The sequence below is a fragment of the Sus scrofa genome, chromosome 11 (genome assembly GCF_000003025.6).
Source record: "Sus scrofa isolate TJ Tabasco breed Duroc chromosome 11, Sscrofa11.1, whole genome shotgun sequence".
NCBI classification, from domain to species: Eukaryota; Metazoa; Chordata; class Mammalia; order Artiodactyla; family Suidae; genus Sus; species Sus scrofa.
In genome coordinates this window covers 20,184,365-20,202,578 of record NC_010453.5, presented here as the reverse complement: position 1 = coordinate 20,202,578, position 18,214 = coordinate 20,184,365, and the positions used below count along the sequence as shown (strand labels likewise).

At 38.0% G+C, this 18,214-nt stretch overlaps 1 long non-coding RNA gene across 1 annotated transcript in view; it reads left to right on the top strand.

Annotated features, from left to right (window-relative positions):
- Positions 1 to 17,970, top strand: part of LOC106505291 — a 48,116-nt gene extending 30,146 nt beyond the window's left edge. Inside the window, exons 4-5 of the long non-coding RNA XR_001299568.2 lie at positions 9,999 to 10,141; positions 16,472 to 17,970. This is a non-coding gene — a long non-coding RNA (uncharacterized LOC106505291). The remainder of the gene's footprint in view (positions 1 to 9,998; positions 10,142 to 16,471) is intronic.

The window sequence follows — 18,214 nt, the reverse complement described above, 5'->3', positions numbered from 1 at the left end:
GCCAACAGGTTAGTGACTTGCCCAAGTTCACACAGTGGATAAAGGGAAAGCTGGGATGAGGATTCATTCTCTAACCACAGAGTCTACCTGACATGATAACCCTAGTCCTATCATCTGCTGCCAAAACACAGAAAAACAAAGCACACATTTAAAAGGTTTTCTATTTTTGATCCAGAAATATGAGCAATCCACATGGTGACTTGCCTTAGATTTTACTTGACGACTGAGAGGCTATCTCTCCCTTTCATTAGTACTTAGGAAATACATGTGCATTCTTTCGTTTATAAGGTAGTGGAGAAAAGTGTGCCCTTTCAGTTGTCTCATCTACCATGTAATAACAGCCTATGAAGTTAACTTGCCATTTTTAAGCACAAATTTTAAGAGGGCTTTGCAAGAAGGAGAGACAGGGGCTGCTCTCTCTCTCTCTCTGTTTCCTTATCCTTGCTTCCCATTGGCTTTTCTGATTAACCTTCAGTGTTGAGTTTTGCATTCATTGGATGTTAATAAATATAGCGTTTGATTCCTCCCTGCTTCCTTCTCTTGCACATAGTCCTTTTTCAAGATCTCTTTGTCCAACACACTGCCATTTGACAGTAGCTGTTTAATTCGGCCAATAAGAGGGCTACATTCTGGAGGCTTTAGTGACTTAAATTTGAGGGGTTGCAGCCAGTCCTCACATGGCTATTTTTGATTTACCGTAGGAGGGCCTAATATTGCACAAATGCGTCCAATTTATTTGTTACTTTATCTATTTGTTTAAAATGTTGGAATATAAAATTTTTTTGAAGATAAATGTCAAATACAGTATATTCTTTGTTCCTTGATATCATGATGAGGGAACTATTTTTTCCTGCCTTGACCTCCTTATAATTATTAGTTTTATGTCTGATTTTCCTGAGTCAGTTCTAATGTGCTTCAAATACATGCTAAAAATCAGGTTGGTATATGCTAAACAACCCTGGTCCATTGGCTTTGTCCCTTTTCTAAATTGTGTTTGGAGATTTACATTTGTATCTCATTATTTATTATTAAAAACACAAATAACCAAACCTCAAAAATGACAGTTTATCACACACTTAAGGATGCAGCAAATTAAAATGAGATTTTAAATTGTAGTGTGCTTAGGTATTGTCTGGTAACTTTTTGACTAATTTTCCACAGTTTTTATGGATGCCTGCTAAATTTAACTTCAGTCTTCCTTATGCTAATTTGAGAATATTTACATTTCTCAAGTGATTGAGTAAATGCTCACAGGAGTTCCCATTTGCTTTCTGCAGCCTAGTTAGCTCAAGCTCATTTACCTGAAATACAGCTACACCCCTCTCTTTAACTACCTGCTTTAAAATTATCAGAAAGAAAACATTAAATTCCTCTTCAACCCTCCCAAATAATTTCCTAAGACTTCTATTTCCCAGATTGCCTCCTCTGCATATGCTCATCCCACCAAGAAAGGTCCTTGGTCCCTTCTTTTCTGCTCCCCAGCCAGCCCTCTTCCTTGTGAGGAACAACACACAAAAGCACTCATCTGTGTCTTCAGGGTGCTTTTTTTTTTTTTTTTTTTTCTGTGAACGTTCTTTAATACAGGGTCTTTGTGGCAGATATTACTTGGCTAACCCAAACCCATTTCAGTTCCCCTCTTCCCATTCTTTCATGTGGTGTAGAAGCTGGAAAAGCTAAATACCTTCTTCCCAGCTTCCTTTACAAGTGCATGTACCCACGTGACCCTGTTCTGGCCAATCAGACTAGAGAAGAGATCTATTGAAGACATTACACTCGGAACAAGACTGCTATGATAACACATTCCCCATTTGGCTTCTCCTTGTTATTTGATCTGACTTAAATTATTTGACAGGGTGAACAAAAATCACCTTGGGAGGGGGAGCTTGGTGGTGGCTGATAAAAAATGAGATCAGTGGCCTGATTCCCAGAGATGCTAGTCAGGCACTCCTGAGTGGGAAGCTGGAGGTAGAATTATAAACAGCTGCTCAGCTAATGCTAATGCAGATGTTTGGGATAAATCTTTGTGAAACTCTGCTTTATGTTTCCCAGACAATTTTACACCCTGGTTTCCATCCACTATGAAACAATTTCAAGTATACTGGAATAGATAAGAATGGATTTTAAACATCAAAAGAGGATTACTGAGGAATATTAATAGTACACTATTTGAAAAGTTCAACAGTGTTATTTCAGGCTTGCAAATGTTTTCCCTGTAACTGTACAACTATCTGAAACCTTCTTTTAGGTAAGCCTTCTTTTTAGTAGTAAGAACTTTTTTCTTTTCCTTTTTTTTTTTTTTTTTGAGAACAAGTGTCTGAAGACCATACTTAGACTGCTAGCATTTATTTAAGTGAATCCATATACACTTGGATCAAATATCCCTTGAATTGACTAAAACATGAAGCATTTCACATGGGTTAAACATTGCAGTAATTTCTCTCTGGTTTTTCAATCCTTAATTTGTGTGGGTTTCTTTTTTTTTTCTCCCCTATATTTAAAGTGTTCATCGGAAGCTTTCATATAAATTTGTTTTATATATATATATGTTATGTATCTACCATTACTAACCAAACAAATAAGAGGTACTCCAGTAAAATAAGAATCACTGGAAGCAGAAGAGAATGTTGAATAAAATAATCCTTGTCACAAACATTCTTATACAGGTAAGAGGAGATCCATGCTATAATACCTACCCTGTCACTGTGTGTGTGTCCTTGGGATGATCACAATGTTTATAGTATTCGTTTACCTCTTCTCTAAAAGGGAATTGCAAAAAGATCTTGGCTTCAGAGCAGGTTTTTAAAAAAAAAAAAAAACAATAATAGTGTCCAGAGATTTTCAACTTCCTGAAAAATGGCTTTTTCAGCCATTCTCTTCAAAACTTACTGTGAACCCCATCTTCCATTAATGAATACGCCAGGGATCACCAAGCACAGTGCTGTGACAAGTTGTGTGTTGTGATCAATTTTGTTATATATAGTATATAATTTATTATCAAGTGGAAAACCAAAGTTTGAAATGATTTTAAATTAGAGTAGATTCAAGATTTTTCTTATAAAAATAGCATGTATTCCGAAAGCCTGTCACTTACTTTGTGACATGCTTTCCAATCTTTCAGAGGAGTTGAGCTTAAAGAGACCCTATAGAGAACCTATCAGAACATGGGCTGTGTAGCCCAAAGGCTTAAAAGATATTGTGATATTTTATGTTTGGATTTTATACTTTTGTAACCTAAGTGTTCCCTCTACTAAAGATGACCTTACTCCTACTCTGTGTTTCTCAAAGACTGGTCTTTAAACCATCTGTGTCAGAATTCTTGGGAGTGTTTGTTAAAATGCTCATTCCTGGCTAAGAGAGCAGACTTAATCATGATCTCTAGGACGTAGTGGCCAGAAATCTGTGAGTCCAACAAACTCTTCAGGTGCAGACTGTAGTTTGAAAATTCCTGCCATGGTATATCGTCTTGTATTTCCACGCTGCGACTTTCTGCTACACCCACCTCACTCTGTCCCTCCTCAATTATTATCAGCTCAAAATCCTAGACAGAATGCTAATAAATGCTAATAGATTGCTGAACCGCCCATAGAGATGCCAACATAACCACAGAGAGGTCAACACTTAGCCGACAGTGTCTTTACTTTCCACGACACAAATTCCAATTGAGAACCAGAACATCATCGGCATCAAGACACTCCTATTATATATAACCTCTCGGTCACCCCCTTCTGCAAAGATAATAACTACTGTGAATCTTCTCATCATGGATGAGCCTGCCTATGTTTTACTTTTAAATCAAATTGAATCATATAGTATTTCATCTTTTGTTTTTGGCTTCCTTTACTCAGTGTTCTTTCTGTAAGATTGATCTGTGTCACCTGTAGTAGTTCATTCATAGAAATTACTGTATAATAGTCCATCTATAAATTTATAATTTGTCTATTCTACTGTTGATAGAAATATGGCTGTTTCATTTTCATTTTGGACGTGAATAGTGCTGTGAATATTCTATAGTTCTACTTTATTATTGAGAGACGTTCACTGTGTGAAGTTTCACATTTCTCCTATATTCTGTGCCTTTTTTTTAAATTTTTATTGGAGTACAGCTGATGAATTTAGGTATTAATTTCAGGTATATAGCAAAGTGAATCAGTTATACATATACATATATCCATTCTTTTTCCCCATAAAATTCCAGTACATTAGGTAAACCTCCCTGTGCTATACAGTAGGTCCTTATTATCTATTTTATATATAATAGTGTATATGTATTAATCCCAACCTCCAGTCCCCCCTGCCATGGGTTCCTCCTTGGTAACCATAAATTTGATTTTGAAATCTGTGGGTTTGTTCATTTTAGAAATAAATTATTTTGTGTCATTTTTATTATTTACAAATCATTTATATATATATGATATTTGTATATTTATCATATTAATTCAAGTAAGTCAGACAATCTCTAGATCCATTCATGTTGCTGCAAATGGCATTTTTTTGTTCTTTTTTATGGCTGAGTAACATTCCATTGTATGTATGTACCACATCTTCTTTATCCATTGCTCTGTCAATGGACACTCAGGTTGCTTCCATGTTTTGGCTAATGTAAATAGTGATGCAGTGAACATTGGGGTGCATGAATTTTTTCAAATTATGGTTTTCTCTAGATATATGCTCAGGGGTGGGGGTGTTGCATCGTAAGGTAGTTCTAGTTTTAGTTACTCTTTTGACTTTGTAGGGCATCACCCATGGAGATTCCCAGGCTAGGGGACAAACTGGAGTTGCAGCTGCTGGCCTACACCACAGCCACAGCAATGCAGGATTCAAGCAGTGTCTGAAACGTACACCACAGCTCACAGCAATGCCAGATCATTAACCCACTGAGCAAAGCCAGGGATTGAGCCTGAATCCTCATGGATACTAGCCAGATTCATTTCTGCTGAGCCATGACAGGAACTCCCTAGATTTAGTTTTTTAAGGAAGCTCCATGTAGTTCTTCATAATGGCTGCCCCAGTTGACATTCCCACCAAGAGTGCAAGAGGTTACCCTTTTCTCAGCACCCTCTCCAGCATTTATTTTTGTAGACATTTTGATGATTGCAGTTCTGACTGGTGTGAGGTGATACTCCTTGTAATTTTGATTTGCATTTCTCTAATAGTGATGTTGAGCATTTCTCATGTGCTTTTTGGCTATTTGCCTGTCTTTTTAGAGAAATGTCTATTTAGATCTTCTGCCCATTTTTTGATCAGGTTTTTATTTTGTGATATAAAGCAATATGGAATGTTTGCATATTTTGGTGATGAATCCCTTGTTGGTTGCTTTGTTTGCAAAAATTTTCTCCCATTATGTGGAGTTTTTTTTTTTTATTTCTCATGGTTTCCTTTGCTGTGAAAAACTTTTTAAGTTTAATTAGACCCCATTTGTTTTCTTTTTCTTTTCATCACTTTAGGAGTTGGATCCAAAAAGATACTGCTGTAATTTATGTCAAAGAGTGTTCTGCCTATGTTTTCCTGTAGGAGTTTTATAATAGCCAATCTTACATTTAGGTCTTTAATCAATTTTGAATTTATTCTCATGTATGGTATCGGAGAATGTTCTAATTATCTTAGATGTAGTTGTCCAGCTTTGCCAACACCATTTATTGAAGAGACTTTTTCTCATTGTATATTATTGCCCCCCTTGTCATAGATTAGTTGAATTAGGTGTGTGGGTTTATCTCTGGGCTTTTTATCTTGTTCCTCTGATCAATATTTCTGGGTTTTTGTGCCATACTGTTTTGATGAATGTAGCTTTGTGGAATACTCATAAGTTAGGGGGCTTGATTCCTCTAGTTCCTGTTTTCTTTTTCAATATTGCTTTGGCTATTTGGGGTCATTTGTGTTTCCATACAACTTCAAAATTTTTCCATTCTAGTTCTATGAAAAATGCCATAGGTAATTTGATAGAGATTGCACTGAATCTGTAGATTGCCTTGGGTATAATCATTATGACGTTATTGATTCTGGTATAACATTGCATAGTGTTCCATCTGTTTGTGTCATCTTTGATTCTTTCACTAGTGTCTTACAGTTTCCAGAGTACAGATATTTTGCCTCTTTAGGTAGGTTTATTCCTAGGTATTTTATTCTTTTGAGTGTGATGGTAAATGGGATTGTTTCCTTAATTGTTTGTGTATAGGAATGCAAGAGATTTCTGTGTATTAATTTTGTATCCTGCTACTTTACCAAATTCTTTGTTGATTTTTAACAATTTTCTGGTAGCACCTTTAGGATTTTCTATAGGATGTCATCTATAAACAGTGATAGTTTTATTTCTTCCTTACTAATTTGGATTCCTTTTCTTCTTCTTCTTCTTCTTCTTCTTCTTCTTCTTCTTCTCTGATTGTCATAGCTAAGACTTCCAAAACTATGTTGAGTAAAAGTGGTGAGGAGTTTCTGCTGTGGTGCAATGGGATCAGTGGTGTCGCTGGAATGCTCTGTCATAGGTTTGATCCCCAGTCTGGCACAGTGGGTTAAGGATCTGACATCACAGTAGGTCACAACTGTGGCTCAGATCTGATCCCTGCCCCAGAAACTCCATATGCCACAGGGCAGCCAAAAATGGGGCAAAAAAAAAAATGAGTAGAAGTGGTGAGCGTGACATCCTTGTCTTCTTCCTGATCTTGGGAGAAATACTTTCTGCTTTTCACTATTAAGAATGATGTTAGCTGCAGTGGGTTTGTCATATATGGCCTTTATTATGTTGAGGTAGTGTCTTACAGTTCCAGAGAACAGATCTTTTGCCACTTTAGGTAGGTTTATTCCTAGGTATTTTATTCTTTGGGTGTGATGGTAAATGGGATTGTTTCCATGCTCACATTCTGGAGAGTTTTATCAAAAATGGGTGTAGGATTTCGTCAGAAGCTTTTTCTGCATCTATTGAGATGAGCATATGGTTTTTATTCTCCAGTTTATTAATGTGGTGTGTCACAATGATTGATATACTGATACTGAAGAATCCTTGCATCCCTGGGATGAATCCCACTTGGTCATGGTGTATGACCCTTTTAATATACTGTTAGATTCAATTTGTTAATACTTTGTTGAGGATATTTTCATCTTTGTTTATTGTGATGCTGGCCTATAATTTTCTTTTGTGCTGTCTTTGTCTGGCTTTGGTATCAGGGTGATGGTGGCCTCATGGAATGAGCTTGAGAGTGTTCTTTCCTCTGTAATTTTCTGGAAGGGTTTCAGTAGAATAGGTGTTAACTCTTCTCTAAATTTTTGATAAAATTTTGACTGTGAAGTCATCTAGCCCTAGACTTTTGTTTGTTGGAAGTTTTTAAATCACAGTTTCCATTTAAGTACTTGCTATTAGTCTATTCATACTTTTTTCCTGGTTTTGTCTTGCAAGGTTGTGCCTTGGTAAGAATTTGTCCATTTCGTCTAGGTTTTCCATTTTATTTTGTACCTTATATATTTAAAGTTATATTATTAGGTATATTACAAACTAGAATTTTATTAGTTTTTGTCAAGCATGTATGTTGTAGAGATACACATGTATTTCTAGTGTAAACACAAAAAATGCATTAACTCATAAGCTAGTAAGAGAAAAATGAACTAATAAAAATAATAAATAGAAGAGAAAAAGAAAAGTCAGGAAAAAATAGTAAACAATTCTAAGACTGTAAATCACCTCCATATATCACTGATTACATTATACTTGAATGGACTGAGTAATCTAATAACAGCATAAAGAATTTCAGAGCTCTACACTTTTTGCAAGAGGTATATAATCATCCCTTGGAATCCACAAAAGATTGGATCCAGGACCCACAGCTATACAAATCCACAGATGCTCAAGTCCCATGGTCTGCCCTCTGTATCTTCAGGGTTCTATACTCACAGATTCAACCAACTGCAGATCCTGAACATAATGCACAGGTTGCCATTGGTTGAATCTGCAGATGGGGAACCTGTAACTATGGAGGGCCAACTGTATTTTAAATGCAAGGCAGAAAATATTAGAAATCTTATTTTGGCTGGTATTATAGCCACATTAACTTTTTAAAGTTTTTCTTTGCATAGCATATCATTTTTGTCATTTTAATATTTTTATGTCCACTGTCAGCTTATTATTGCTTCTTTGAAGGTAATATATTATTTTCCTTTCAGCTATTTTAAAATAATTTTTCTTGTTTTAGCAGTTTGTGATTGTCTAAATGTAGCTTTCTTTATATTTTCCCATTTGGATTTATAGAACGTTCTGCATCTGTTTCCTGATGTTTTTACTAACATGTGAAAAATTTATCTCATATCTCTTAAAATATTTGTCTCATTCTCTTTTGCTTCTCTTCTGGAACTCTTTATGTTAAGTATATTTTTACTGACCTATCTTCCATTTTACTAATCTTCTCTTTTGTCAAATCTATCATTAAACCAATTAGTTTTTAATTTTACTTACTTTAACAGTTCTCTAATTTTACACTTGTCTAATTTTCATTCGATTTTTTAAAAGATTATTTTTCCTGATAAAATTTTCCATCTTGTGGAGTTTCCATTGTGGCTCAGTAGGTTAAGAACCCCATGTAGTGTTTGTGAGGATGTGGGTTTGATCCCTGGCCTCGCTCAGTGTGTTAAGGATCTGGAGCTGCTGCAAACTGAGGCATAGGTCCTGGATGCCACTTGGATCTGGTGTTGCTGTGGCTGTAGTGTAGGCTGGCAGTGGAAGCTCTGATTCAACCCCCAACCTGGAAACTTCCATATGTGACAGGTATGCCCCCCTCCACACACACAGATTTCCATATTCCCATTTCTTTTCTCAAATTTATAAAAATTACTTTCATATTCTTGTCAGATGATTCCAATAACTGAACAATCTGTCCATCTCTTTCTATTGCTGCTTTTCTTTTCTCTTGCCATTTTGTTTGACTTCTAATTTTTGAATAAATGGCAGATACACATTAGAAAAATTTTGGAGGATCTGGAAAAGTTTACCTTCTCCATAGAAGTTTATTCTATTCTCAGGTAAGCAATGGGGAGGATAAAGTCATAGATACTACTGAAACTACGATCAGAGACTGAGCTCACTCAAGTTACCTTTTATTTGGTAATTTTTCTCCTTATTTCTGAGCAATCCCCATCTGAGGGTTTAGGATATCTACCATAATGTCCTTTTTGGTGTGTCCTGAACTCTAATTTTTGTCTTGCACCATGAGTCTTAAAACCCTGACGTTATTTTTCCGAGTTTTGCTGTTTGGCTTCTTTCTTCTTATGCTCTGCAGCTTAAGAATTCATCAAATACTTCGTGGGAAAAGAAAAAAAAAACCTGCCAAGACTCAGAGTTTGTCTTCTTTACACTTCTTTTCATTCTGAAAACAAGACCCTCATATCTTGGCTACTTTGGCTTCCAACTTTTATTTTCTTGGCTCCATGAAACTGCCAAAAGCTCTGTTGACTTTTCGAACTTCATGAGCAGCCCCTCTGTCTGATTCTCAGTATCTAACTCTAGGCCAAGAATCAGAAAATATCTCACTCAGTAGGCCAGAAAATATTGGTTATTTCTCTATAGTTCCCTTCTTAAAAATCTTACAGTAGCTTTTCTTTTTCTTTTTCCTCTGGCAACTCTCTGATGCCTTCAGACAATTTTTTCCTTTAGTTTTATATGGATTTTTGTCATTGGTATGAGTGATAGAATTGATCTACCACACCCATTCCATATTAACCTTAAAAGCAAAAGAAAATAGAGACCAGTTACATCTATGCAAGGTCACAAGTAAAGTACCTACATAAGTAATTGTAGGGGAAGGCCATCTCATACACGCAGTCATTCAACCACCTAATAATGGACCTTGGGTCTAGAACACTTCCTTGCCAAAGACAGAGTCCTCATAGACTGTGCTGGGATTTTCCCCTTGGGTAGGAATATCTTTCCAAGTGTCAGCCTCAACATGTATTCCTTTGTTTTGCTTGAGTGTGTGTATTACATGGCACCCAGCCCACTTCACTATTATATCTGTTCCCAGCAGGGAGAGGACAGGGTCCTGCTGCTGCTTCACAAGAGAGGAACCTACAGGCTAAATGCCACTTGGAAGCTGCTGAGAAGGACCCACTGGCCATGGGGGACCAATGCCCACTACTGAAGATGAACTTGCTTGCTCTTCTCCGCGTGAGTAAAGCTTGTTCCATCCAGTGCTTGACTGCACTGTTTTCATAGGCAATTCTAAGGCCATTGTGCAAAATAGGCAGTTGATTCTACTTGCTCGACAGTCATCCTAGAGAAATACCAACATATGTACTAATCATTTATTCACTGTTCCAGTTATCCACTGCTCCGTCACAGTACTAAATGATTTAGAACAAGAGCAGTCACTTTTTCCGCTCACAAACGTACAATGTGGACAACACCTGGAAAGGGAAGTTCATCTCTCCTCCATGTTACATGTGCTGAGAGTTGGAAGGGTAGGGGGCTTGCAGTGGCTGGGGGCTAGAATCATCTGAAGGCTGTCTCAGTCACATATCTGCAATTTGATATAGGCTGTCAACTGGAACCTCAGGTAGGATGATGACAACAACAGCTGTACATGACTTCTCCATGTGGCTGCTTGATTGATTGCCCTCTTTTCTTTGTGTGTATGTGTGTCTTTTTTAGGGCTGCACCTGAGCATATGGAAATTGCCAGGCTAGGGACTGAATCAGAGCTGCAGCTGCAGGCCCACACCACAGCCACATGGGATCTGAGCCACATCTGTGACCTACACCACAGCTCACTGCAACACTGGATCCTTAACCCACTGAGTGAGGCCAGGGATCAAACCCACATCCTCATGGATCCTAGTCAGTTCATTACTGTAAAGTCATGATGGGAGCTCCACATTTGCTTTCTTAAGGATCTTTTGTGGGTTCCATGAATCTCCCACGAATACATCTCTAAAGGCCTGAGCTGAAACACTAGCACAGCATTACTTCTGCCACAGTCTATTAATTCAGTGTCAAGAAGAGGGGACACAGACCCTACAGTCTCACTGGGAGGCGTGAAAAATATTTTTGAGTTATGTTTTAACTCAAGACTCTGCAGAGTTCCCATTGTGGCTCAGCAGCAATGAACCCGACTAGTATCCAGGAGGACACGGGTTCAATCTCTGGCCTCACTCAGTGGATAAAGGATCTAGTGTTGCTGTGAGCTGTGGTGAAGGTTGCAAATGTGGCTAAGATCCTGCATTGCTGTGGCTCTGGCATAGGCCAGCAGCTACAACTCCAATTTGATCCTTAGCCTGGGAAGTTCCATATGCACGGCCCTAAAAAGAAAAAAAAAAATCTCCACACTCTTTGATCTACCTAATTATCATATGTACAAATGTGCATGTATTCTCCTAGGTGTTGGTAATGAACAGTAATGATCAAAATCTATCAAGATTCTTCCCTTGCAGTAGGAATAGAAAATTAAAACAAACACATAAATCTGTAGTATAATTTAAGATGGTTATGGAGGCAGATGGTATCAGTGGGTGGAAAGTGATGCTCAGGTTGAAATTTTTCAGACAGTGTCCAGAAAGTGCCTCATTGAAATGGTCACACTTGGAGTTCCTGTTGCAGAACCCAACTAGTGTCCATGAGGATGCTAGTTTGATCCTTAGCCTCACTTAGTGAGTTAAGAATCTTGTGTTGCCACAGCTCTGGCAGCAGCTGCAGCTCTGATTTGACCCCTAGCCTGGGAACTTCCATATGCTCCAGGTGCAGCCCTAAAAAGTTAAGAAAAAAGAAATGGTTACATTTAATCAGATACCTGAATGAATACTTGTAAGATCTGGGGGAGGAACATGACAGGAAGAGGAGATGAAAAACAAACCTGTACTGAGGGGGGAAACGAAGTTGGCAAGTTCGAGGAACAGGTAAGCAAAGTTGTTAGTGGAAGAAAAAGTCAGAAATATTGGCAGGATTAGGCATGTGATGTCTTAAGGATTGTACTGAGGAATATGAATTTGGATTTTATTTTGGGTATTGGGGGATGATATGGGTGGGGTTTAGGTAAAGGTTAACAGATTTCTATTTGTGCTTTTAAAACATCCTTCTGGTGGCTCTGTAAATTGACTGGATAGTGGCAAGAACGGGAAGTTGGCAAGAGATGAAGTTACCTTGGACTTGCGTGGCAACAATAGAGTGGGTTAAAAGTAGGGGGATTCAGGATATGTTTTGAATGTGAAGCTTAAGACAGTCCAGTGCAATGGATATGTATTATGGCAGGGACAGAAGAAAATATTATTTGCAGGTTTGAGCTAAGCAACAAGGTGAATTGTGCTGCCTCGACTGAGACGTAAAAGAATAGGAAAGAACAGGTTGCACAGGGGTATAAATTGCATTCTTAAATATGTTAACTTTGAGCTTCCTCTTACGTATTCAAATGCCAAAAAGTTCTGAGTACATGAGCATAGCGTTTAGGGGAGGAGTTCCCATCATGGCTCAGTGGTTAACAAACCCAACTGGTATCCTTGAGGACTTGGGTTGGATCCGTGCCCTTGCCCAGTGGATTAAGGATCTGCCATTGCCATTAGCTGTGGTGTAGGCTGCAGATGCAGCTTGGATCCCAAGTTGCTGTGGCATAGGCTGGGAGCTGTAGCTCCTATTCAACCCTTAGCCTGGGAACCTCCATATGCTGCAGGTGCAGCCTTAAAAAGACAAAAGACAAGAAAAATAATTTAGGGGAGAGGTCAACATTAGAGTTATTAAATGTGGTAGTCTTTAAGTTTATAAATGATATATAAAGTCATTGACCTGGTTAGAAATCACCAAAAAAGTAAGCGTGGACAGGAAGGAAATAAAAACTATAAAACATAACCATTTTCAATTCATTAAAATGAAATACTTGAGGTCACAATTTTTTTTTTTGAGAATGCACCTTGGAAGGAAAGAATTTTTATGTGTCCTATAAATTCTCAAAATATTACTCTGATTATTATTGGTCTCAGAAAGATAAGCAAGAGTTTCCAAGAATATCTAATTTTCCAGAAATTTAACTTTTCATCTTATCTGGGCTGTATATCACATGCATCATACCATTAATTTATTCTATAAAATGTATCACCTAGATAATATGACATTTTTTGCTTATAGTGTGAATAAAACCATCAGCTCTATAGTAATTGATCTTAATCTGTGAATAATGTAGACCTTCTGATGCTCAGAAAACTGAGTCATCTTGTAGTCTTGCCTTAAATGTAACTCTAGCAGATTTGAAACCAAATACATAGAAGCAGCATGACGTCTTTCATTAAAAAGAAAAGAAAGAGGGCCTAGGACTGAGCTCAGAGAATGTTCAATAGTTAGAGCTCATGAATAAGAAGTGAATCCCATTACAGATAATTGAGAATTAGAAGTCAGTGAAAAAAAGGAGAGAATAACGTCTTAGAAACCAAGTTAAAAATAATGTCTTTCATAAGAAGAGAACAGTTATGTCTGTTTAAATGCTGAAATAAAATGAGAAATAAAGGTTAGGTATTAGATTTGGCAAGATTGGTCACACGGTTAAGTATCATCTCAGTAGACTCTGGAGACAGTGTTGTGACTGGCACAGGTAGATGTGTGAATCCATGCAGGAAAATAGAGACGTTGAAAAAAAGAGATTTACTATAAAAGAAAGTCGGAGACTAGGGAGTTGCAGAAGGAAGACATGGAGCCTAGGGCAGTTTTATGACATTTCTTACAGCTTATTTGTACCCTGTTGAGGATAATCCAGAAGAGAAAGGGACGTTCATGGGACAGAAGACGGAAGGGCAGTTGTAGGTGCCATAACAGAAGTAAGCAGGGCTTCCAGTGTGCAAGTAAAGGAGTTACATTTAGAAACAGTTCACTGGTTGGGTTAAGAAGGAAGCCTCTGTGGGTGGTAGGGAGAATAGGCTGGTAGGTTTGGTGGTGGAAATACTAAGTAGTTTCCTTTTGATTACTTTGATTATACCCATAAAGTAGATGGTAATCATGACCTGAGAGTAAGGCGAGGTGAAGGAGTGTATGAGGCGTGAGGAGAGAAAATGAGTGAAAGCCTCACCCGGAGAAGAGGAGAATGAATTAACCAGGGCCCAGAGTAATTCTGAGAGGTAGTGTCCACAGGTTTGGGGCACTTTTCAGTGAGCAAGAAGGAAAGACAATCTTCAGAGACCAAGAAATTGTAGCGTTCTGCGTTCTAACGAGCACCGTGGAAAGATTTGAGAACGCAGTAAAGAATTGGAGATGGGGTTAAATGAGGAGAACTTCAGATGAAGACATTCTGAAAGCTGGGGGCTTTAGCGCTGCAGGTGTCTACACAGATATGAAGCTTCATGGGATTCCCTTTTGTCCAGTATGACCTCCGAGTGTTTGCGGAAGCCGACGTTAAGTTGACGTTCTTAATGGCGATCTGAGAATACTCTCATCTACCCTCCTTATAGAAAACTATCAAACAGGATCCCTATCTCACTTCAAAGATACAAGTAAATTCTAGATTGGGTAAAGACATAAATTAGAAAAAAAAATTGAGACTTTAAGTATAGGGAAAAAATCTTTGTGCCCTTAAAATTGGAAAATATTTTAGTCCAGTCACTAAAATTGAGTCCATAAAAAGGAAAAATTAACCAACTTGATACCATTAAAGACAGGATTTTAGCCTGACATCAGTATCATACATAAATGACCAGGGGAAGATGAGAAGTCAATGTCCAATATAGAAAAAAACAAAAGTTATGGACAAAAGAAATAGATATGCAGGTCACAGAGCAGAAAAATAGGCTAATACACATCTGAAAAGATACTCCACTTATAGCCAGGAAACTATAAAATAAAATAATATTTTGATTTCCCTTTATATCCACTTAATTGGAATGAGTAACAATTACTTATAACGGTATTCACGAGTGCCCATGAGAAAAACATAAGCTTGCCTACATTGTTGATAGTAAATTTGGTGCAACTGCTACTGACAACAAGTCAGCAGTATCTAGTAAAAGTGAAAATGTGTGCACGCTATCACTGATCATTTTCATTTGGGGTACATTCCCTGGGAAAAATTATAGTCATGTACATAAAGAGATACACAAGAGTATTTTAGTAGTGTTACTCATGAAAATGAAAAAAATTTGCAGCAACTTAAAATACTTTGCTTTGGGGAATGGATGTATGAAATATGATATATTCAAATTACAGAAAATGATGGCACAGTGGAGGAGAATGAATTTATACATATACCACGCCAACCTGCACACATCTAAAAAAGTCATATTGAATGAAAAAAGCACATTGCAGAGAGACTTCCCCATTTTATAATCTATATAATGTTTTACATACACTAAAAATCGCTATTATTTTTGGATAGCTATGTAACTAAAAATATACAGCATTGAACTTGGAAAGATTCATATTAAATTTACCATAGCAGATATTTGTCTGTGGAAGAAGGCACATTTAAATTCCTTTTCTTCATTTATAAAATTAAAATATGGCACAAATGAACCTATCTACAAAAAGCAGAAAAAGACATAGAGAACAGACTTGGGATTGCCAAAGCGGAGGGAGTGGGAGTTTGAGGTTACTAGATGCAAACTATTCCATTTAGAATGGATCAGCAATGAGGTCCTACTGTAGAGCACAGGGAATTATGTCCAATCACTTGAGAGAGAACATAATGGATGATAATATGAGAAAAAGGATGTATACTGGTCTATGACTGAGTCACTTTGCTGTACAGCAGAATTTGGCACAACACTGTAAATCAACTATAACAAAAATACAATTAAATTTTAAAAGTCATACATGTATAGATTATCTTTGATATATCATTTTGTTCCATTTCTGTAGTTTTAACTCAAATTCAAAGTGAAAGGAAATAAAGACAGATGAAAATGAGGAAAGATTTAACAGTGCATCCAAACAAAAAACGAGCATTTCTATTAGTAAAAGCACAACAGCTGTGATAGTTGAGGAAAACAAAGGAGAGAAATACTACTGAGTTATCTGGGGTCTTGAGCAGAGTTCTGAAGTCAGATTTGCTTTGTCCATTTTCCATTCCTATTTATTCTACAGTTTAAGTCACCTCTTACATCCAGAGTGTTTTTATCTATTGAAAAAGGTAAGTTGATTAGAACAATGATTCTCTTTTATTTTTAAACTATTTAGTGTTTACCTTTCTTCCAGTTGTGAATTTTGACTGGCATTCATCTAATTTGTTAATTTGAGATAAAGAAGAGAACCACAGTGGAATTTCTGATACAAAGAAGAGAGCCCAGCTACATCATGATATTTTGGTGCCTGCAGAGACTGTATGTCACAAACTAGCCCAAGTCCCCAGAAAGAAAAGATACGACAACCTGATTAAATGTCTCAGAAGGTTGAATACATGATGAGAGAGGATTACATATGTCAAAAAATTTTTTCCATTTTATGTCTCAATAGATAGTGAATATTTGAACTCAGCAGTCCTCAACATACCTAAGAGATTAACCTATGTATGGGCCTTTTTCATCTCCAAAAGCAGAACAGCAAAGCCAAATGATGTCTGACCTGCCACTCAAGTTTCCAGTTACAGAAAAGACCCTGCTTCATTCAGCCTGCCCACCCCAGCTGCCCTGATCTCAAAGTGCAGACAGATCACAGGTACTGACCTCAACATCACCTATCAAAAAGGCAGCTAGTTCTTAGCAGGTAATCACCTGGGTTTTATCCAGAATTGTGTGTGTGTATGTGTGATTGAGAGAGAGAAGGAAGGAGGGAGGGAATAAAGAGGGAGAAATAGGCACAGTTCTGATTGCTGTCAGCTGCGCAATCTTGCTCGACTGTGGCTTGCAGGGCACTCAGAACTCTTGGGAAGTTGAGGCAAGGGAAGCGGGCATTTCCAGCCACAAAGCCTGCTTTGTATACAATTTGTTTGCCGGGGCAGAAAGAATTGGTGAGCTCTTGATGCTAACTCAGAATAATATTGGTCAGGGGAGAGGGTGATTTACTCAAGATGTGCAGCTTCCTTTTATTGAAATGTTTTAAAGATGGAAGGAGAGTCAAGAAACCAAATTAAAGCACACATTTCAAGTAATGTAATGTGCATCTGGCATGTTTAGGTATGATTCAGAACATGTCTGTCTGAGCGTTATTGGATTGCTTTATAAAGGTGTTTTCTAGAGGGCACGGACCATGTGGGGTGAGCAGGTGTGCTCTCTCTCTCCCCCAGCACACAGATATACTCCCCCAATACTGCAAAACCACGTCTTTCCAGAATGCCCACCTGTATCAAATGGCTCTCAGCACGGAGTTCTGAATGTCTTCTGGTTGTAAAACCACTGAAACAAGTAAGAATAAATGATCCTGAGACTAAGTCCCCATAATTATCACTGCAGAGCCTGGTCATGCTCATGGTCACGATTACCTTTAGCTTTAGTTGCCTTTCGTTTGCTCTGGTGAGAAAATCAGCCAGGCAAACTCCCCCTTTTCCCATCTTCTCTGTAGACTAAAGAAAAGTCAGTCACTCTCTTCTCTTTGTAATAACCTGGCAGCAGTATGTGTCTGTGTGTGTACGAATGTGTATGCAAGCATATGTGATACAAGTGTGTGTCTATGGGTTATGCATGTGCATATATGTGTGTATACATGCTCATGTGTGTACCTGTGTGGGGGCTTATGTGTATGTGTTTTTAAGGGGGAAGAGTTGCTAATGTAGAAGTGTTTTGTTGCAAAAATCTTTAGTGTTTCCACATTGTGAGAGGTAGGCTCTCGGCAGGGCCTTCTCTGTCCTTCCTGTCACTGCAAAGGCCTGTTGAGTGGGACATCACTGACCTCACTGTGTTGGCTGAGGGGTTCGAGCTAAGGGAGACTGGTTTGTGTGCAGTAAAATGTGAAGGAGCATTGCCTAAGACTAAATGCCCCAGGACATTAGACTTGACCTCTGTATAATGCTTTACAGTTTACTAAAATGTTTCCATCTAGGTTAATTTGTTTAATAAAGATATGGTCTTCGAGTTCTGGTTGCGGCTCAGTGGGTTAAGAACCCAACATAGTGTCCCATGAAGATGAGGGTTTGATCCCTGGCCTTGCTGAGTGGGTTAAGGATCCAGTGTTGCCACAAGCTGCAGTGTAGGTCACAGATGTGGCTCAGATCCCGTGTTGCTGTGGCTGTGGTGTAGGCCGGCAGCTGCAGCTTTGATTCGACCCCTAGCCTGGGAACTTCCATATGCTGCAGGTGCGGCCATAAAAAGAAAAAGAGAGAGAAATATGCTGTTTACACACGTTT